This window comes from Rhipicephalus microplus, chromosome 5 (assembly GCF_043290135.1).
Source record: "Rhipicephalus microplus isolate Deutch F79 chromosome 5, USDA_Rmic, whole genome shotgun sequence".
Classification (NCBI taxonomy): domain Eukaryota; kingdom Metazoa; phylum Arthropoda; class Arachnida; order Ixodida; family Ixodidae; genus Rhipicephalus; species Rhipicephalus microplus.
Window position 1 is genome coordinate 163,915,843 of NC_134704.1, and position 20,439 is coordinate 163,936,281.

General features: G+C 46.6%; 2 non-coding genes across 2 annotated transcripts; both read right to left on the reverse strand.

The window, feature by feature from the left end:
* Positions 1-1,473: 1,473 nt before the first annotated feature.
* On the reverse strand, positions 1,474-1,545 carry TRNAW-CCA (transfer RNA tryptophan (anticodon CCA)). Its single transcript has one exon. It is a non-coding gene; the product is annotated as a tRNA-Trp (tRNA).
* Positions 1,546-11,007: 9,462 nt separating this feature from the next.
* Positions 11,008-11,079, reverse strand: TRNAW-CCA (transfer RNA tryptophan (anticodon CCA)). The gene has a single exon. It is a non-coding gene; the product is annotated as a tRNA-Trp (tRNA).
* Positions 11,080-20,439: the final 9,360 nt, after the last annotated feature.

The window sequence follows — 20,439 nt, forward strand, 5'->3', positions numbered from 1 at the left end:
GAACCCGCAACATTCTGATCCGGAGTCAGACGTGCTACTGTGTCCCCACCGAGTCCACATTGTGTAGCCGTTCGCACACACGCGGTAGCATGTTTTGCTCGGCCTTCTATCGATGAAGCACAGGTAAAGAGACAAGTCGTTGTAGACAGACAAAGAGGTAGACAGATGAAAATAACAAAAAAGAGAACTTAACACGGACGTGATTCGAACACGCCACCCTCTGATCAGGAGTCAGACGTGCTACCGTGTCGCCACCGCTTTGGGCAGACGTTCTTCGCACGCGCGGTAGCTTGTTTTGCTCGGCCTTTTGTCGATGAAGGACAGGTAAAGAGACAAGTCATTGTAGACAGACAAATAAGTAGATAGACAGATAGATGAAAATAATAAAAAAGAGAATTTGACCCGAACGTAATTCTAACACGCAACCTTCTGATCTGGAGTCAGACGTGCTACCGTGTCGCCACCGAGTCCGTTTAGGGTAACAATTCGCACACACGTGGTAGCATGTTTTGCTCGGCCTTCTGTCGATGAAGCACAGGTAAAGAGACAAGTCATTGTAGACATACAAATAAGTAGATAGACAGATAGATGAAAGTAATAAAAAGAGAGTTTGACGCGGACGTGATTAGAACACGCAACCTTTTGATCTGGAGTCAGACGTGCTAAAGTTGCGCCACCGAGTTCGCTTAGGGTAGCCGTTCGCACACACGTGGTAGCATGTTTTGCACGGCCTTATGTCGATAAAGCACAGGTAAAGGAACAAGTCATTGTAGACAGACAAATAAGTAGATAGACAGATAGATGAAAATAATAAAAAGAGAATTTCACCCAGACGTGATCAAAACACGCAACCTTCTCATCGGGAGTCAGACGCGCTACAGTTGCGCCACCGAGTGCGCTTTTGGCAGACGTTCGCACACACGCGGTAGCATTTTTCGCACGGCCTTCTGTCGAGGAAGCACAGCTAAAGACAATAGTCATTGTAGACAGACAAATAGGTAGATAGAGAGATAGATGAAAATAATAAAAAAGAGAATTTTACCCGAACGTGATTCGAACACGCAACCTTATGATCTGGAGTCAGACGCGCTACCGTTACGGCACCGAGTCCATTTAGGGTGGCCGTTCGCACAAACGCGGTAGCGTGTTTTGCACGGCCTTCTGTCGAAGAAGCACAGGTAGAAGGACAGGTCATTGTAGAAGGACAAATAAGTAGATAGACAGATAGATGAAAATAATAAAAGAGAGAACTTGACATGGACGTGATTCGAACACGCAACCTTCTGATCTGGAGTCAGACGTTCGACCGGGTCGCCACCGAGTTGACTTAGTGTAGCTGTTCGCACACACGCTCGCACACACGCAGTAGCATGTATTGCTCGGCCTTCTGTCGATGAAGCATAGGTAAAGAGAGAAGTCATTGTAGACAGACAAATAAGTAGACAGATAGTTGAAAACAATAAAAAAAGAATTTGACCCCAACGTGATTCGAACACGCAACCTTCTGATCTGGGGTCAGACGCGCTACCGTTGCGCCACCGAGTCCGCTTAGGGTAGCCGTTTGCACACACGTGGTAGCATGTTTTCTCGGCCTTCTGTCGATGAAGCACAGGTAAAGCGACAAGTCATTGTAGACAGACAAATAAGTAGATATACAGATTGATGAAAATAATAAAAAAGGAAATTTGATCCGGACGTGATTCAAACTCGCAACCTTCTGATCTGGGGTCAGACATGCTACCATGTCGCCACCGAGTCCGTTTAGGGCGGCCATTCGCACACACGTGGTAGCATGTTTTGCTCGGCCTTCTGTCGAGGAAGCACAGCTTAAGAGTAGAGTCATTGTAGACAGACAAATAAGTAGATAGACAGATAGATGAAAATAATAAAAAGAGCATTTTACCCGGACGTGATTCGAACACGCAACCTTCTGATCTGGAGTCGGACGTGCTACCATGTCGCCATCGAATCCGCTTAGGGTTGCCGTTCGCACACACGCGGTAGCATGTTTTGCTCGGCCTTCTGTCGATGAAGCCCAGGTAATGAGATATGTCATTGTAGACAGACAATTAGGTAGATAGACAGATGAAAATACTAAAAAGAGAACTTGACCCGGACGTGATTCGAACACGCAGCCTTCTGATCTGGAGTCAGACGTGCTGCCGAGTTGCCACCGAGTCCACTTAGTGTTGCCGTACGCACAAACGCGGTAGCATGTTTTGCTCGGCCTTCTGTCGATGAAGCACAGGTAAAGAGAAGAGTTATATTAGACAGACAAATAAGTAGATAGACAGATAAATGAAAATAGTAGAAAAGAGAACATGACCCGGACGTGATTCGAACCCGCAACCTTATGATCTGGAGTCAGACGTGCTACTGTGTCGCCACCGAGTCCACTTAGTGTAGCCGTTCGCACAAACGCGGTAGCATGTTTTGCTCGGCCTTCTGTCGATGCAGCACAGGTAAAGAGACAAGTCATTGTAGACAGACAAATAAGTAGATAGAGAGATGAAAATATTAAGAAAGAGAATTTGACTCGGACGCGATTCGAACACGCAACCTTCTGATCTGGAGTCGGACGCGCTAACAGTTCGCCACCGAGTCCACTTAGGGTAGCCGTTCGCACACACGTGGTAGCATGTTTTGCTCGGCCTTCTATCGATGAAGCACAGGTAAAGGGACAAGTCATTGTAGACAGACAAATAAGTAGATAGACTGATAGATGAAAATAATAAAAAGAAAATTTGACGCGGACGTGATGAGAACACGCAACCTTCTGATCTGGAGTCAGACGTGCTAAAGTTGCGCCACCGAGTCCGCTTAGGGTAGCCGTTCGCACACACGTGGTAGCAAGTTTTGCTCGGCCTTCTGTCGATGAAGCACAGGTAAAGGGACAAGTCATTGCAGACAGACAAATAAGTAGATAGACAGATAGATAAAAATAATAAAAAGAGAATTTGACGCGGACGTGACTAGAACACGCAACCTTCAGATCTGGAGTCAGACGTGCTAAAGTTGCGCCACCGAGTCCGCTTAGGGTAGCCGTTGGGTCACACGTGGTAGCATGTTTTGCACGGCCTTATGTCGATGAAGCACAGGTAAAGGGACAAGTCATTGTAGACAGACAAATAAGTAGATAGACAGATAGATGAAAATGATAAAAAAAGAATTTCACCCAGATGTGATTCGAACACGCAACCTTCTCATTGGGAGTTAGACGCGCTACAGTTGCGCCACCGAGTGCGCTTTGGGCAGACGTTCGCACACACGCGGTAGCATGTTTTGCTCGGCCTTCTGTCGATGAAGTACAGGTAAAGGAACAAGTCATTGCAGACAGACAAATAAGTAGATAGACACATAGATGGAAATAATAAAAAGAGAATTTGACCCGGACGTGATTAGAACAAGCAACCTTCTGATCTGGAGTCAGACGTGCTAAAGTTGCGCCACCGAGTCCGATTAGAGTAACCGTTCGCAGACACGCGGTAGCATGTTTTGCTCGGCCTTCTGTCGATGAAGCACAAGTAAAGGGACAAGTCATTGTAGACAGACAAATAAGTAGATAGACAGATAGTTGAAAACAATAAAAAAGAGAATTCGACCCGGACGTGATTCGAACATGCAACCTACTGATCTGGAGTCAGACGCACTACCGTTGCGCCTCCGAGTCCGCTCAGGGCAGCCGTTGGCACACACGTGGTAGCATGTTTTGCTCGGCCTTCTGTCGATGAAGCACAGGTAAAGAGAGAAGTCCTTGTAGACAGACAAATAAGTAGATAGACAGATAGATGGAAATAATGAAAGAGAGAACTTGACACGGACGTGATTCGAACACGCAACCTTCTGATCTGGAGTCAGACGTCCTACCGGGTCGCCACCGAGTTGACTTAGTGTAGCCGTTCGCAAACACGCAGTAGCATGTTTTGCTCGGCCTTCTGTCCATGAAGCATAGGTAAAAAGAGAAGTCATTGTAGACAGACAAATAAGTAGACAGATAGTTGAAAACAATAAAAAAGAGAATTTGACCGCGACGTGATTCGAACACGCAACCTTCTGATCTGGTGTCAGACGCGCTACCGCTGCGCCACTGAGTCCGCTTTGGCTGGCCGTTTGTACACACGTGGTAGCGTGTTTTCTCGGCCTTCTGTCGATGAAGCACAGGTAAAGAGACAAGTCATTGTAGACAGACAAATAGGTAGATAGACAGATTGATGAAAATAATAAAAAAGGAAATTTGATTCGGACGTGATTCAAACTCCCAACCTTCTGATCTGGAGTCAGACGTGCTACCATGTCGCCACCGAGTCCGTTTAGGGTGGCCGTTCGCACACACGTGGTAGCATGTTTTGCTCGGCCTTCTGTCGAGGAAGCACAGCTAAAGAGAAGAGTCATTGTAGACAGACAAATAGGTAGATAAACAGATAGATAAAATTCATAAAAAGAGAATTTGACCCGGATGTGATTAGAACACGCAACCTTCTGATCTGGAGTCAGACGTGCTAAAGTTGCACAACCGAGTCCGCTTAATGTAGCCGTTCGCACACACGCGGTAGTATGTTTTCTCGGCCTTCTGTCGATGAAGCACAGGTGAAGAGAAAGTCATTGTAGACAGACAAATAAGTAGATAGACAGATAGATGAAAACATTAAAAGAGAATTTTACCCGGACGTGATTCGAACACGCAACCTTCTGATCTTGAGTCAGACGTGCTACGGTGTCGCCACCACGTCCGTTTAGGGTAGCCGTTCGCACACACGTGGTAGCATGATTTGCTCGGCCTTCTGTCGATGAAGCACACCTAAAGAGAAGAGTCATTGGAGACAGACAAATAAGTAGATAGACAGATAGATGAAAATAGTAAAAAAGAGTACTTGACCCGAACGTGATTCGAACCCGCAACCTTCTGATCTGGAGTCAGACGTGCTACTGTGTCGCCACCGAGTCCACTTTGTGTAGCCGTTCGCACACACGCGGTAGCATGTTTTGCTCGGCCTTCTGTCGATGCAGCACAGGTAAAGAGACAAGTCATTGTAGACAGACAAATAATTAGATTGACAGATAAAAATGATAAGAAAGAGAATTTGACCCGGACGCGATTCGAACACGCAACCTTGTGATCTGGAGTCAGACGTGCTACCGTATCGCCACCGAGTACACTTAGTGTAGCCGTTCGCAAACACGCGGTAGCATGTTTTGCTCGGCCTTCTGACGATGAAGCACAGGTAAAGAGACAAGTCATTGAACACAGACAAATAAGTGGATAGAGAGATGAAAATAATAAAAAAAAGAATTTGACCCGGACTTGATTGGAACACGCAACCTTCTGATCTGGAGTCAGACGTGCTAAAGTTGCGCCACTGAGTCCGTTTAGAGTAACCGTTCGCACACACGCGGTAGCATGTTTTGCTCGGCCTTCTGTCGATGAAGCACAGGTAAGGAGACATGTCATTGTAGACAGACAATTAAATAGATATACAGATGAAAATATTATAAAGAGAACTTGACCCGAACGTGATTCGAACACGCAACCTTCTGATCTGCAGTCAGACGTGCTACCGGGTCGCCACCGAGTCCACTTAGTGTAGCAGTACGCACACACGCGTTAGCATGTTTTGCTCGGCCTTCTGTCGATGAAGCACAGGTAAAGAGACAAGTCTTTGTAGACAGACAAATAGGTAGATAGACAGATAGATGAAAATAATAAAAAAGCGAATTTGACCCGGACGTGATTCAAACTCGCAACCTTCTGATCTGGAGTCAGACGTGCTACCGTGTCGCCAACGCGTCCTTTTAGGGTAGCCGTTCGCACACACGTGGTAGCATGATTTGCTCGGCCTTCTGTCGATGAAGCACACCTAAAGAGAAGAGTCATTGCAGACAGACAAATAAGTAGATAGACAGATAGATGAAAATAGTAAAAAAGAGTACTTGACCCGAACGTGATTCGAACCCGCAACCTTCTGATCTGGAGTCAGACGTGCTACAGTGTCGCCACCGAGTCCACTTTGTGTAGCCGTTCGCACACACGCGGTAGCATGTTTTGCTCGGCCTTCTGTCGATGCAGCACAGGTAAAGAGACAAGTCATTGTAGACAGACAAATAAGTAGATTGACAGATGAAAATAATAAGAAAGAGAATTTGACCCGGACGCGATTCGAACACGCAACCTTGTGATCTGGAGTCAGACGTGCTACCGTATCGCCACCGAGTACACTTAGTGTAGCCGTTCGCACACACGCGGTAGCATGTTTTGCTCGGCCTTCTGACGATGAAGCACAGGTAAAGAGACAAGTCATTGAACACAGACAAATAAGTGGATAGACAGATGAAAATAATAAAAAAAGAATTTGACCCGGACTTGATTGGAACACGCAACCTTCTGATCTGGAGTCAGACGTGCTAAAGTTGCGCCACTGAGTCCGCTTAGAGTAACCGTTCGCACACACGCGGTAGCATGTTTTGCTCGGCCTTCTGTCGATGAAGCACAGGTAAGGAGACATGTCATTGTAGACAGACAAATAAATAGATAGACAGATGAAAATATTATAAAGAGAACTTGACCCGAACGTGATTCGAACACGCAACCTTCTGATCTGCAGTCAGACGTGCACCGGGTCGCCACCGAGTCCACTTAGTGTAGCAGTACGCACACACGCGGTAGCATGTTTTGCTCGGCCTTCTGTCGATGAAGCACAGGTAAAGAGACAAGTCTTTGTAGACAGACAAATAGGTAGATAAACAGATAGATGAAAATAATAAAAAAGCGAATTTGACCCGGACGTGATTCAAACTCGCAACCTTCTGATCTGGAGTCAGACGTGCTACCGTGTCGCCACCGCGTCCGTTTAGGGTAGCCGTTCGCACACACGTGGTAGCATGATTTTCTCGGCCTTCTGTCGATGAAGCACACCTAAAGAGAAGAGTCATTGCAGACAGACAAATAAGTAGATAGACAGATAGATGAAAATAGTAAAAAAGAGAACTTGACCCGAACGTGATTCGAACCCGCAACTTTCTGATCTGGAGTCAGACGTGCTACTGTGTCGCCACCGAGTCCACTTTGTGTAGCCGTTCGCAGACACGCGGTAGCATGTTTTGCTCGGCCTTCTGTCGATGCAGCACAGGTAAAGAGACAAGTCATTGTAGACAGACAAATAAGTAGATTGACAGATGAAAATAATAAGAAAGAGAATTTGACCCGGACGCGATTCGAACACGCAACCTTGTGATCTGGAGTCAGACGTGCTACCGTATCGCCACCGAGTACACTTAGTGTAGCCGTTCGCACACACGCGGTAGCATGTTTTGCTCGGCCTTCTGACGATGAAGCACAGGTAAAGAGAAGAGTTATTGTAGACAGACAAATAAGTAGATAGACAGATAAATGAAAATAGTAGAAAAGAGAACATGACCCGGACGTGATTCGAACCCGCATCCGTATGATCTGGAGTCAGACGTGCTACTGTGTCACCACCGAGTCCACTTAGTGTAGCCGTTCGCACACACGCGGTAGCATGTTTTGCTCGGCCTTCTGTCGATGAAGCACAGGTAAAGAGACAAGTCTTTGTAGACAGACAAATAGGTAGATAGACAGATAGATGAAAATAATAAAAAAGCGAATTTGACCCGGGCGTGATTCAAACTCGCAACCTTCTGATCTGGAGTCAGACGTGCTACCGTGTCGCCAACGCGTCCGTTTAGGGTAGCCGTTCGCACACACGTGGTAGCATGATTTGCTCGGCCTTCTGTCGATGAAGCACACCTAAAGAGAAGAGTCATTGCAGACAGACAAATAAGTAGATAGACAGATAAATGAAAATAGTAAAAAAGAGTACTTGACCCGAACGTGATTCGAACCCGCAACCTTCTGATCTGGAGTCAGACGTGCTACAGTGTCGCCACCGAGTCCACTTTGTGTAGCCGTTCGCACACACGCGGTAGCATGTTTTGCTCGGCCTTCTGTCGATGCAGCACAGGTAAAGAGACAAGTCATTGTAGACAGACAAATAAGTAGATTGACAGATGAAAATAATAAGAAAGAGAATTTGACCCGGACGCGATTCGAACACGCAACCTTGTGATCTGGAGTCAGACGTGCTACCGTATCGCCACCGAGTACACTTAGTGTAGCCGTTCGCACACACGCGGTAGCATGTTTTGCTCGGCCTTCTGTCGATGAAGCACACCTAAAGAGACAAGTCATTGTAGACAGACAAATAAGTAGATTGACAGATGAAAATAATAAGAAAGAGAATTTGACCCGGACGCGATTCGAACACGCAACCTTGTGATCTGGAGTCAGACGTGCTACCGTATCGCCACCGAGTACACTTAGTGTAGCCGTTCGCACACACGCGGTAGCATGTTTTGCTCGGCCTTCTGTCGATGCAGCACAGGTAAAGAGAAGAGTTATTGTAGACAGACAAATAAGTAGATAGACAGATAAATGAAAATAGTAGAAAAGAGAACATGACGCGGACGTGATTCGAACACGCAACCTTCTGATCTGGAGTCAGACGTGCTAAAGTTGCGCCACTGAGTCCGCTTAGAGTAACCGTTCGCACACACGCGGTAGCATGTATTGCTCGGCCTTCTGTCGATGAAGCACAGGTAAGGAGACATGTCATTGTAGACAGACAAATAAATAGATATACAGATGAAAATATTATAAAGAGAACTTGACCCGAACGTGATTCGAACACGCAACCTTCTGATCTGCAGTCAGACGTGCTACTGTGTCGCCACCGAGTCCACTTAGTGTAGCCGTTCGCACACACGCGGTAGCATGTTTTGCTCGGCCTTCTGTCGATGAAGCACAGGTAAAGAGACAAGTCTTTGTAGACAGACAAATAGGTAGATAGACAGATGAAAATATTATAAAGAGAATTTGACCCGGACGTGATTCGAACACGCAACCTTCTGATCTGCAGTCAGACGTGCTACCGGGTCGCCACCGAGTCCACTTAGTGTAGCAGTACGCACACACGCGGTAGCATGTTTTGCTCGGCCTTCTGTCGATGAAGCACAGGTAAAGAGACAAGTCTTTGTAGACAGACAAATAGGTAGATAGACAGATAGATGAAAATAATAAAAAAGGAAATTTGATCCGGACGTGATTCAAACTCGCAACCTTCTGATCTGGGGTCAGACATGCTACCATGTCGCCACCGAGTCCGTTTAGGGCGGCCATTCGCACACACGTGGTAGCATGTTTTGCTCGGCCTTCTGTCGAGGAAGCACAGCTTAAGAGTAGAGTCATTGTAGACAGACAAATAAGTAGATAGACAGATAGATGAAAATAATAAAAAGAGCATTTTACCCGGACGTGATTCGAACACGCAACCTTCTGATCTGGAGTCGGACCTGCTACCATGTCGCCATCGAATCCGCTTAGGGTTGCCGTTCGCACACACGCGGTAGCATGTTTTGCTCGGCCTTCATTCGATGAAGCCCAGGTAATGAGACATGTCTTTGTAGACAGACAATTAGGTAGATAGACAGATGAAAATACTAAAAAGAGAACTTGACCCGGACGTGATTCGAACACGCAGCCTTCTGATCTGGAGTCAGACGTGCTGCCGAGTTGCCACCGAGTCCACTTAGTGTTGCCGTACGCACAAACGCGGTAGCATGTTTTGCTCGGCCTTCTGTCGATGAAGCCCAGGTAATGAGACATGTCATTGTAGACAGACAATTAGGTAGATAGACAGATGAAAATACTAAAAAGAGAACTTGACCCGGACGTGATTCGAACACGCAGCCTTATGATCTGGAGTCAGACGTGCTACTGTGTCGCCACCGAGTCCACTTAGTGTAGCCTTTCACACAAACGCGGTAGCATGTTTTGCTCGGCCTTCTGTCGATGCAGCACAGGTAAAGAGACAAGTCATTGTAGACAGACAAATAAGTAGATAGAGAGATGAAAATATTAAGAAAGAGAATTTGACTCGGACGCGATTCGAACACGCAACCTTCTGATCTGGAGTCGGACGCGCTAACAGTTCGCCACCGAGTCCACTTAGGGTAGCCGTTGGCACACACGTGGTAGCATGTTTTGCTCGGCCTTCTATCGATGAAGCACAGGTAAAGGGACAAGTCATTGTAGACAGACAAATAAGTAGATAGACTGATAGATGAAAATAATAAAAAGAAAATTTGACGCGGACGTGATGAGAACACGCAACCTTCTGATCTGGAGTCAAACGTGCTAAAGTTGCGCCACCGAGTCCGCTTAGGGTAGCCGTTCGCACACACGTGGTAGCAAGTTTTGCTCGGCCTTCTGTCGATGAAGCACAGGTAAAGGGACAAGTCATTGCAGACAGACAAATAAGTAGATAGACAGATAGATGGAAATAATAAAAAGAGAATTTGACCCGGACGTGCTTAGAACAAGCAACCTTCTGAACTGGAGTCAGACGTGCTAAAGTTGCGCCACCGAGTCCGCTTAGAGTAACCGTTCGCAGACACGCGGTAGCATGTTTTGCTCAGCCTTCTGTCGATGAAGCACAAGTAAAGGGACAAGTCATTGTAGACAGACAAATAAGTAGATAGACAGATAGTTGAAAACAATAAAAAAGAGAATTCGACCCGGACGTGATTCGAACATGCAACCTACTGATCTGGAGTCAGACGCACTACCGTTGCGCCTCCGAGTCCGCTCAGGGCAGCCGTTGGCACACACGTGGTAGCATGTTTTGCTCGGCCTTCTGTCGATGAAGCACAGGTAAAGAGACAAGTCATTGTAGACAGACAAATAAGTAGATAGACAGATAGATGAAAATAATGAAAGAGAGAACTTGACACGGACGTGATTCGAACACGCAACCTTCTGATCTGGAGTCAGACGTCCTACCGGGTCGCCACCGAGTTGACTTAGTGTAGCCGTTCGCAAACACGCAGTAGCATGTTTTGCTCGGCCTTCTGTCCATGAAGCATAGGTAAAAAGAGAAGTCATTGTAGACAGACAAATAGGTAGACAGATAGTTGAAAACAATAAAAAAGAGAATTTGACCCCGACGCGATTCGAACACGCAACCTTCTGATCTGGTGTCAGACGCGCTACCGCTGCGCCACTGAGTCCGCTTTGGGTAGCCGTTTGTACACACGTGGTAGCGTGTTTTCTCGGCCTTCTGTCGATGAAGCACAGGTAAAGAGACAAGTCATTGTAGACAGACAAATAGGTAGATAGACAGATTGATGAAAATAATAAAAAAGGAAATTTGATTCGGACGTGATTCAAACTCCCAACCTTCTGATCTGGAGTCAGACGTGCTACCATGTCGCCACCGAGTCCGTTTAGGGTGGCCGTTCGCACACACGTGGTAGCATGTTTTGCTCGGCCTTCTGTCGAGGAAGCACAGCTAAAGAGAAGAGTCATTGTAGACAGACAAATAGGTAGATAAACAGATAGATAAAATTCATAAAAAGAGAATTTGACCCGGACGTGATTAGAACACGCAACCTTCTGATCTGGAGTCAGACGTGCTAAAGTTGCACAACCGAGTCCGCTTAATGTAGCCGTTCGCACACACGCGGTAGTATGTTTTCTCGGCCTTCTGTCGATGAAGCACAGGTGAAGAGACAAGTCATTGTAGACAGACAAATAAGTAGATAGACAGATAGATGAAAATATTAAAAGAGAACTTTACCCGGACGTGATTCGAACACGCAACCTTCTGATCTTGAGTCAGACGTGCTACGGTGTCGCCACCGCGTCCGTTTAGGGTAGCCGTTCGCACACACGTGGTAGCATGATTTGCTCGGCCTTCTGTCGATGAAGCACACCTAAAGAGAAGAGTCATTGCAGACAGACAAATAAGTAGATAGACAGATAGATGAAAATAGTAAAAAAGAGTACTTGACCCGGACGTGATTCGAACCCGCAACCTTCTGATCTGGAGTCAGACGTGCTACTGTGTCGCCACCGAGTCCACTTTGTGTAGCCGTTCGCACACACGCGGTAGCATGTTTTGCTCGGCCTTCTGTCGATGCAGCACAGGTAAAGAGACAAGTCATTGTAGACAGACAAATAAGTAGATTGACAGATAAAAATGATAAGAAAGAGAATTTGACCCGGACGCGATTCGAACACGCAACCTTGTGATCTGGAGTCAGACGTGCTACCGTATCGCCACCGAGTACACTTAGTGTAGCCGTTCGCACACACGCGGTAGCATGTTTTGCTCGGCCTTCTGACGATGAAGCACAGGTAAAGAGACAAGTCATTGAACACAGACAAATAAGTGGATAGACAGATGAAAATAATAAAAAAAAGAATTTGACCCGGACTTGATTGGAACACGCAACCTTCTGATCTGGAGTCAGACGTGCTAAAGTTGCGCCACTGAGTCCGCTTAGAGTAACCGTTCGCACACACGCGGTAGCATGTTTTGCTCGGCCTTCTGTCGATGAAGCACAGGTAAGGAGACATGTCATTGTAGACAGACAAATAAATAGATATACAGATGAAAATATTATAAAGAGAACTTGACCCGAACGTGATTCGAACACGCAACCTTCTGATCTGCAGTCAGACGTGCTATGCTACCGGGTCGCCACCGAGTCCACTTAGTGTAGCAGTACGCACACACGCGGTAGCATGTTTTGCTCGGCCTTCTGTCGATGAAGCACAGGTAAAGAGACAAGTCTTTGTAGACAGACAAATAGGTAGATAGACAGATAGATGAAAATAATAAAAAAGCGAATTTGACCCGGACGTGATTCAAACTCGCAACCTTCTGATCTGGAGTCAGACGTGCTACCGTGTCGCCAACGCGTCCGTTTAGGGTAGCCGTTCGCACACACGTGGTAGCATGATTTGCTCGGCCTTCTGTCGATGAAGCACACCTAAAGAGAAGAGTCATTGCTGACAGACAAATAAGTAGATAGACAGATAGATGAAAATAGTAAAAAAGAGTACTTGACCCGAACGTGATTCGAACCCGCAACCTTCTGATCTGGAGTCAGACGTGCTACAGTGTCGCCACCGAGTCCACTTTGTGTAGCCGTTCGCACACACGCGGTAGCATGTTTTGCTCGGCCTTCTGTCGATGCAGCACAGGTAAAGAGACAAGTCATTGTAGACAGACAAATAAGTAGATTGACAGATGAAAATAATAAGAAAGAGAATTTGACCCGGACGCGATTGGAACACGCAACCTTCTGATCTGGAGTCAGACGTGCTAAAGTTGCGCCACTGAGTCCGCTTAGAGTAACCGTTCGCACACACGCGGTAGCATGTTTTGCTCGGCCTTCTGTCGATGAAGCACAGGTAAGGAGACATGTCATTGTAGACAGACAAATAAATAGATAGACAGATGAAAATATTATAAAGAGAACTTGACCCGAACGTGATTCGAACACGCAACCTTCTGATCTGCAGTCAGACGTGCACCGGGTCGCCACCGAGTCCACTTAGTGTAGCAGTACGCACACACGCGGTAGCATGTTTTGCTCGGCCTTCTGTCGATGAAGCACAGGTAAAGAGACAAGTCTTTGTAGACAGACAAATAGGTAGATAAACAGATAGATGAAAATAATAAAAAAGCGAATTTGACCCGGACGTGATTCAAACTCGCAACCTTCTGATCTGGAGTCAGACGTGCTACCGTGTCGCCACCGCGTCCGTTTAGGGTAGCCGTTCGCACACACGTGGTAGCATGATTTTCTCGGCCTTCTGTCGATGAAGCACACCTAAAGAGAAGAGTCATTGCAGACAGACAAATAAGTAGATAGACAGATAGATGAAAATAGTAAAAAAGAGAACTTGACCCGAACGTGATTCGAACCCGCAACTTTCTGATCTGGAGTCAGACGTGCTACTGTGTCGCCACCGAGTCCACTTTGTGTAGCCGTTCGCACACACGCGGTAGCATGTTTTGCTCGGCCTTCTGTCGATGCAGCACAGGTAAAGAGACAAGTCATTGTAGACAGACAAATAAGTAGATTGACAGATGAAAATAATAAGAAAGAGAATTTGACCCGGACGCGATTCGAACACGCAACCTTGTGATCTGGAGTCAGACGTGCTACCGTATCGCCACCGAGTACACTTAGTGTAGCCGTTCGCACACACGCGGTAGCATGTTTTGCTCGGCCTTCTGACGATGAAGCACAGGTAAAGAGAAGAGTTATTGTAGACAGACAAATAAGTAGATAGACAGATAAATGAAAATAGTAGAAAAGAGAACATGACCCGGACGTGATTCGAACCCGCATCCGTATGATCTGGAGTCAGACGTGCTACTGTGTCACCACCGAGTCCACTTAGTGTAGCCGTTCGCACACACGCGGTAGCATGTTTTGCTCGGCCTTCTGTCGATGAAGCACAGGTAAAGAGACAAGTCTTTGTAGACAGACAAATAGGTAGATAGACAGATAGATGAAAATAATAAAAAAGCGAATTTGACCCGGGCGTGATTCAAACTCGCAACCTTCTGATCTGGAGTCAGACGTGCTACCGTGTCGCCAACGCGTCCGTTTAGGGTAGCCGTTCGCACACACGTGGTAGCATGATTTGCTCGGCCTTCTGTCGATGAAGCACACCTAAAGAGAAGAGTCATTGCAGACAGACAAATAAGTAGATAGACAGATAAATGAAAATAGTAAAAAAGAGTACTTGACCCGAACGTGATTCGAACCCGCAACCTTCTGATCTGGAGTCAGACGTGCTACAGTGTCGCCACCGAGTCCACTTTGTGTAGCCGTTCGCACACACGCGGTAGCATGTTTTGCTCGGCCTTCTGTCGATGCAGCACAGGTAAAGAGACAAGTCATTGTAGACAGACAAATAAGTAGATTGACAGATGAAAATAATAAGAAAGAGAATTTGACCCGGACGCGATTCGAACACGCAACCTTGTGATCTGGAGTCAGACGTGCTACCGTATCGCCACCGAGTACACTTAGTGTAGCCGTTCGCACACACGCGGTAGCATGTTTTGCTCGGCCTTCTGTCGATGAAGCACACCTAAAGAGACAAGTCATTGTAGACAGACAAATAAGTAGATTGACAGATGAAAATAATAAGAAAGAGAATTTGACCCGGACGCGATTCGAACACGCAACCTTGTGATCTGGAGTCAGACGTGCTACCATGTCGCCACCGAGTCCGTTTAGGGTGGCCGTTCGCACACACGTGGTAGCATGTTTTGCTCGGCCTTCTGTCGAGGAAGCACAGCTAAAGAGAAGAGTCATTGTAGACAGACAAATAGGTAGATAAACAGATAGATAAAATTCATAAAAAGAGAATTTGACCCGGACGTGATTAGAACACGCAACCTTCTGATCTGGAGTCAGACGTGCTAAAGTTGCACAACCGAGTCCGCTTAATGTAGCCGTTCGCACACACGCGGTAGTATGTTTTCTCGGCCTTCTGTCGATGAAGCACAGGTGAAGAGACAAGTCATTGTAGACAGACAAATAAGTAGATAGACAGATAGATGAAAATATTAAAAGAGAACTTTACCCGGACGTGATTCGAACACGCAACCTTCTGATCTTGAGTCAGACGTGCTACGGTGTCGCCACCGCGTCCGTTTAGGGTAGCCGTTCGCACACACGTGGTAGCATGATTTGCTCGGCCTTCTGTCGATGAAGCACACCTAAAGAGAAGAGTCATTGCAGACAGACAAATAAGTAGATAGACAGATAGATGAAAATAGTAAAAAAGAGTACTTGACCCGGACGTGATTCGAACCCGCAACCTTCTGATCTGGAGTCAGACGTGCTACTGTGTCGCCACCGAGTCCACTTTGTGTAGCCGTTCGCACACACGCGGTAGCATGTTTTGCTCGGCCTTCTGTCGATGCAGCACAGGTAAAGAGACAAGTCATTGTAGACAGACAAATAAGTAGATTGACAGATAAAAATGATAAGAAAGAGAATTTGACCCGGACGCGATTCGAACACGCAACCTTGTGATCTGGAGTCAGACGTGCTACCGTATCGCCACCGAGTACACTTAGTGTAGCCGTTCGCACACACGCGGTAGCATGTTTTGCTCGGCCTTCTGACGATGAAGCACAGGTAAAGAGACAAGTCATTGAACACAGACAAATAAGTGGATAGACAGATGAAAATAATAAAAAAAAGAATTTGACCCGGACTTGATTGGAACACGCAACCTTCTGATCTGGAGTCAGACGTGCTAAAGTTGCGCCACTGAGTCCGCTTAGAGTAACCGTTCGCACACACGCGGTAGCATGTTTTGCTCGGCCTTCTGTCGATGAAGCACAGGTAAGGAGACATGTCATTGTAGACAGACAAATAAATAGATATACAGATGAAAATATTATAAAGAGAACTTGACCCGAACGTGATTCGAACACGCAACCTTCTGATCTGCAGTCAGACGTGCTATGCTACCGGGTCGCCACCGAGTCCACTTAGTGTAGCAGTACGCACACACGCGGTAGCATGTTTTGCTCGGCCTTCTGTCGATGAAGCACAGGTAAAGAGACAAGTCTTTGTAGACAGACAAATAGGTAGATAGACAGATAGATGAAAATAATAAAAAAGCGAATTTGACCCGGACGTGATTCAAACTCGCAACCTTCTGATCTGGAGTCAGACGTGCTACCGTGTCGCCAACGCGTCCGTTTAGGGTAGCCGTTCGCACACACGTGGTAGCATGATTTGCTCGGCCTTCTGTCGATGAAGCACACCTAAAGAGAAGAGTCATTGCTGACAGACAAATAAGTAGATAGACAGATAGATGAAAATAGTAAAAAAGAGTACTTGACCCGAACGTGATTCGAACCCGCAACCTTCTGATCTGGAGTCAGACGTGCTACAGTGTCGCCACCGAGTCCACTTTGTGTAGCCGTTCGCACACACGCGGTAGCATGTTTTGCTCGGCCTTCTGTCGATGCAGCACAGGTAAAGAGACAAGTCATTGTAGACAGACAAATAAGTAGATTGACAGATGAAAATAATAAGAAAGAGAATTTGACCCGGACGCGATTGGAACACGCAACCTTCTGATCTGGAGTCAGACGTGCTAAAGTTGCGCCACTGAGTCCGCTTAGAGTAACCGTTCGCACACACGCGGTAGCATGTTTTGCTCGGCCTTCTGTCGATGAAGCACAGGTAAGGAGACATGTCATTGTAGACAGACAAATAAATAGATAGACAGATGAAAATATTATAAAGAGAACTTGACCCGAACGTGATTCGAACACGCAACCTTCTGATCTGCAGTCAGACGTGCACCGGGTCGCCACCGAGTCCACTTAGTGTAGCAGTACGCACACACGCGGTAGCATGTTTTGCTCGGCCTTCTGTCGATGAAGCACAGGTAAAGAGACAAGTCTTTGTAGACAGACAAATAGGTAGATAAACAGATAGATGAAAATAATAAAAAAGCGAATTTGACCCGGACGTGATTCAAACTCGCAACCTTCTGATCTGGAGTCAGACGTGCTACCGTGTCGCCACCGCGTCCGTTTAGGGTAGCCGTTCGCACACACGTGGTAGCATGATTTTCTCGGCCTTCTGTCGATGAAGCACACCTAAAGAGAAGAGTCATTGCAGACAGACAAATAAGTAGATAGACAGATAGATGAAAATAGTAAAAAAGAGAACTTGACCCGAACGTGATTCGAACCCGCAACTTTCTGATCTGGAGTCAGACGTGCTACTGTGTCGCCACCGAGTCCACTTTGTGTAGCCGTTCGCACACACGCGGTAGCATGTTTTGCTCGGCCTTCTGTCGATGCAGCACAGGTAAAGAGACAAGTCATTGTAGACAGACAAATAAGTAGATTGACAGATGAAAATAATAAGAAAGAGAATTTGACCCGGACGCGATTCGAACACGCAACCTTGTGATCTGGAGTCAGACGTGCTACCGTATCGCCACCGAGTACACTTAGTGTAGCCGTTCGCACACACGCGGTAGCATGTTTTGCTCGGCCTTCTGACGATGAAGCACAGGTAAAGAGAAGAGTTATTGTAGACAGACAAATAAGTAGATAGACAGATAAATGAAAATAGTAGAAAAGAGAACATGACCCGGACGTGATTCGAACCCGCATCCGTATGATCTGGAGTCAGACGTGCTACTGTGTCACCACCGAGTCCACTTAGTGTAGCCGTTCGCACACACGCGGTAGCATGTTTTGCTCGGCCTTCTGTCGATGAAGCACAGGTAAAGAGACAAGTCTTTGTAGACAGACAAATAGGTAGATAGACAGATAGATGAAAATAATAAAAAAGCGAATTTGACCCGGGCGTGATTCAAACTCGCAACCTTCTGATCTGGAGTCAGACGTGCTACCGTGTCGCCAACGCGTCCGTTTAGGGTAGCCGTTCGCACACACGTGGTAGCATGATTTGCTCGGCCTTCTGTCGATGAAGCACACCTAAAGAGAAGAGTCATTGCAGACAGACAAATAAGTAGATAGACAGATAAATGAAAATAGTAAAAAAGAGTACTTGACCCGAACGTGATTCGAACCCGCAACCTTCTGATCTGGAGTCAGACGTGCTACAGTGTCGCCACCGAGTCCACTTTGTGTAGCCGTTCGCACACACGCGGTAGCATGTTTTGCTCGGCCTTCTGTCGATGCAGCACAGGTAAAGAGACAAGTCATTGTAGACAGACAAATAAGTAGATTGACAGATGAAAATAATAAGAAAGAGAATTTGACCCGGACGCGATTCGAACACGCAACCTTGTGATCTGGAGTCAGACGTGCTACCGTATCGCCACCGAGTACACTTAGTGTAGCCGTTCGCACACACGCGGTAGCATGTTTTGCTCGGCCTTCTGTCGATGAAGCACACCTAAAGAGACAAGTCATTGTAGACAGACAAATAAGTAGATTGACAGATGAAAATAATAAGAAAGAGAATTTGACCCGGACGCGATTCGAACACGCAACCTTGTGATCTGGAGTCAGACGTGCTACCGTATCGCCACCGAGTACACTTAGTGTAGCCGTTCGCACACACGCGGTAGCATGTTTTGCTCGGCCTTCTGTCGATGCAGCACAGGTAAAGAGAAGAGTTATTGTAGACAGACAAATAAGTAGATAGACAGATAAATGAAAATAGTAGAAAAGAGAACATGACGCGGACGTGATTCGAACACGCAACCTTCTGATCTGGAGTCAGACGTGCTAAAGTTGCGCCACTGAGTCCGCTTAGAGTAACCGTTCGCACACACGCGGTAGCATGTATTGCTCGGCCTTCTGTCGATGAAGCACAGGTAAGGAGACATGTCATTGTAGACAGACAAATAAATAGATATACAGATGAAAATATTATAAAGAGAACTTGACCCGAACGTGATTCGAACACGCAACCTTCTGATCTGCAGTCAGACGTGCTACTGTGTCGCCACCGAGTCCACTTAGTGTAGCCGTTCGCACACACGCGGTAGCATGTTTTGCTCGGCCTTCTGTCGATGAAGCACAGGTAAAGAGACAAGTCTTTGTAGACAGACAAATAGGTAGATAGACAGATGAAAATATTATAAAGAGAATTTGACCCGGACGTGATTCGAACACGCAACCTTCTGATCTGCAGTCAGACGTGCTACCGGGTCGCCATCGAGTCCACTTAGTGTAGCAGTACGCACACACGCGGTAGCATGTTTTGCTCGGCCTTCTGTCGATGAAGCACAGGTAAAGAGACAAGTCTTTGTAGACAGACAAATAGGTAGATAGACAGATAGATGAAAATAATAAAAAAGGAAATTTGATCCGGACGTGATTCAAACTCGCAACCTTCTGATCTGGGGTCAGACATGCTACCATGTCGCCACCGAGTCCGTTTAGGGCGGCCATTCGCACACACGTGGTAGCATGTTTTGCTCGGCCTTCTGTCGAGGAAGCACAGCTTAAGAGTAGAGTCATTGTAGACAGACAAATAAGTAGATAGACAGATAGATGAAAATAATAAAAAGAGCATTTTACCCGGACGTGATTCGAACGCGCAACCTTCTGATCTGGAGTCGGACCTGCTACCATGTCGCCATCGAATCCGCTTAGGGTTGCCGTTCGCACACACGCGGTAGCATGTTTTGCTCGGCCTTCTGTCGATGAAGCCCAGGTAATGAGACATGTCTTTGTAGACAGACAATTAGGTAGATAGACAGATGAAAATACTAAAAAGAGAACTTGACCCGGACGTGATTCGAACACGCAGCCTTCTGATCTGGAGTCAGACGTGCTGCCGAGTTGCCACCGAGTCCACTTAGTGTTGCCGTACGCACAAACGCGGTAGCATGTTTTGCTCGGCCTTCTGTCGATGAAGCCCAGGTAATGAGACATGTCATTGTAGACAGACAATTAGGTAGATAGACAGATGAAAATACTAAAAAGAGAACTTGACCCGGACGTGATTCGAACACGCAGCCTTATGATCTGGAGTCAGACGTGCTACTGTGTCGCCACCGAGTCCACTTAGTGTAGCCTTTCACACAAACGCGGTAGC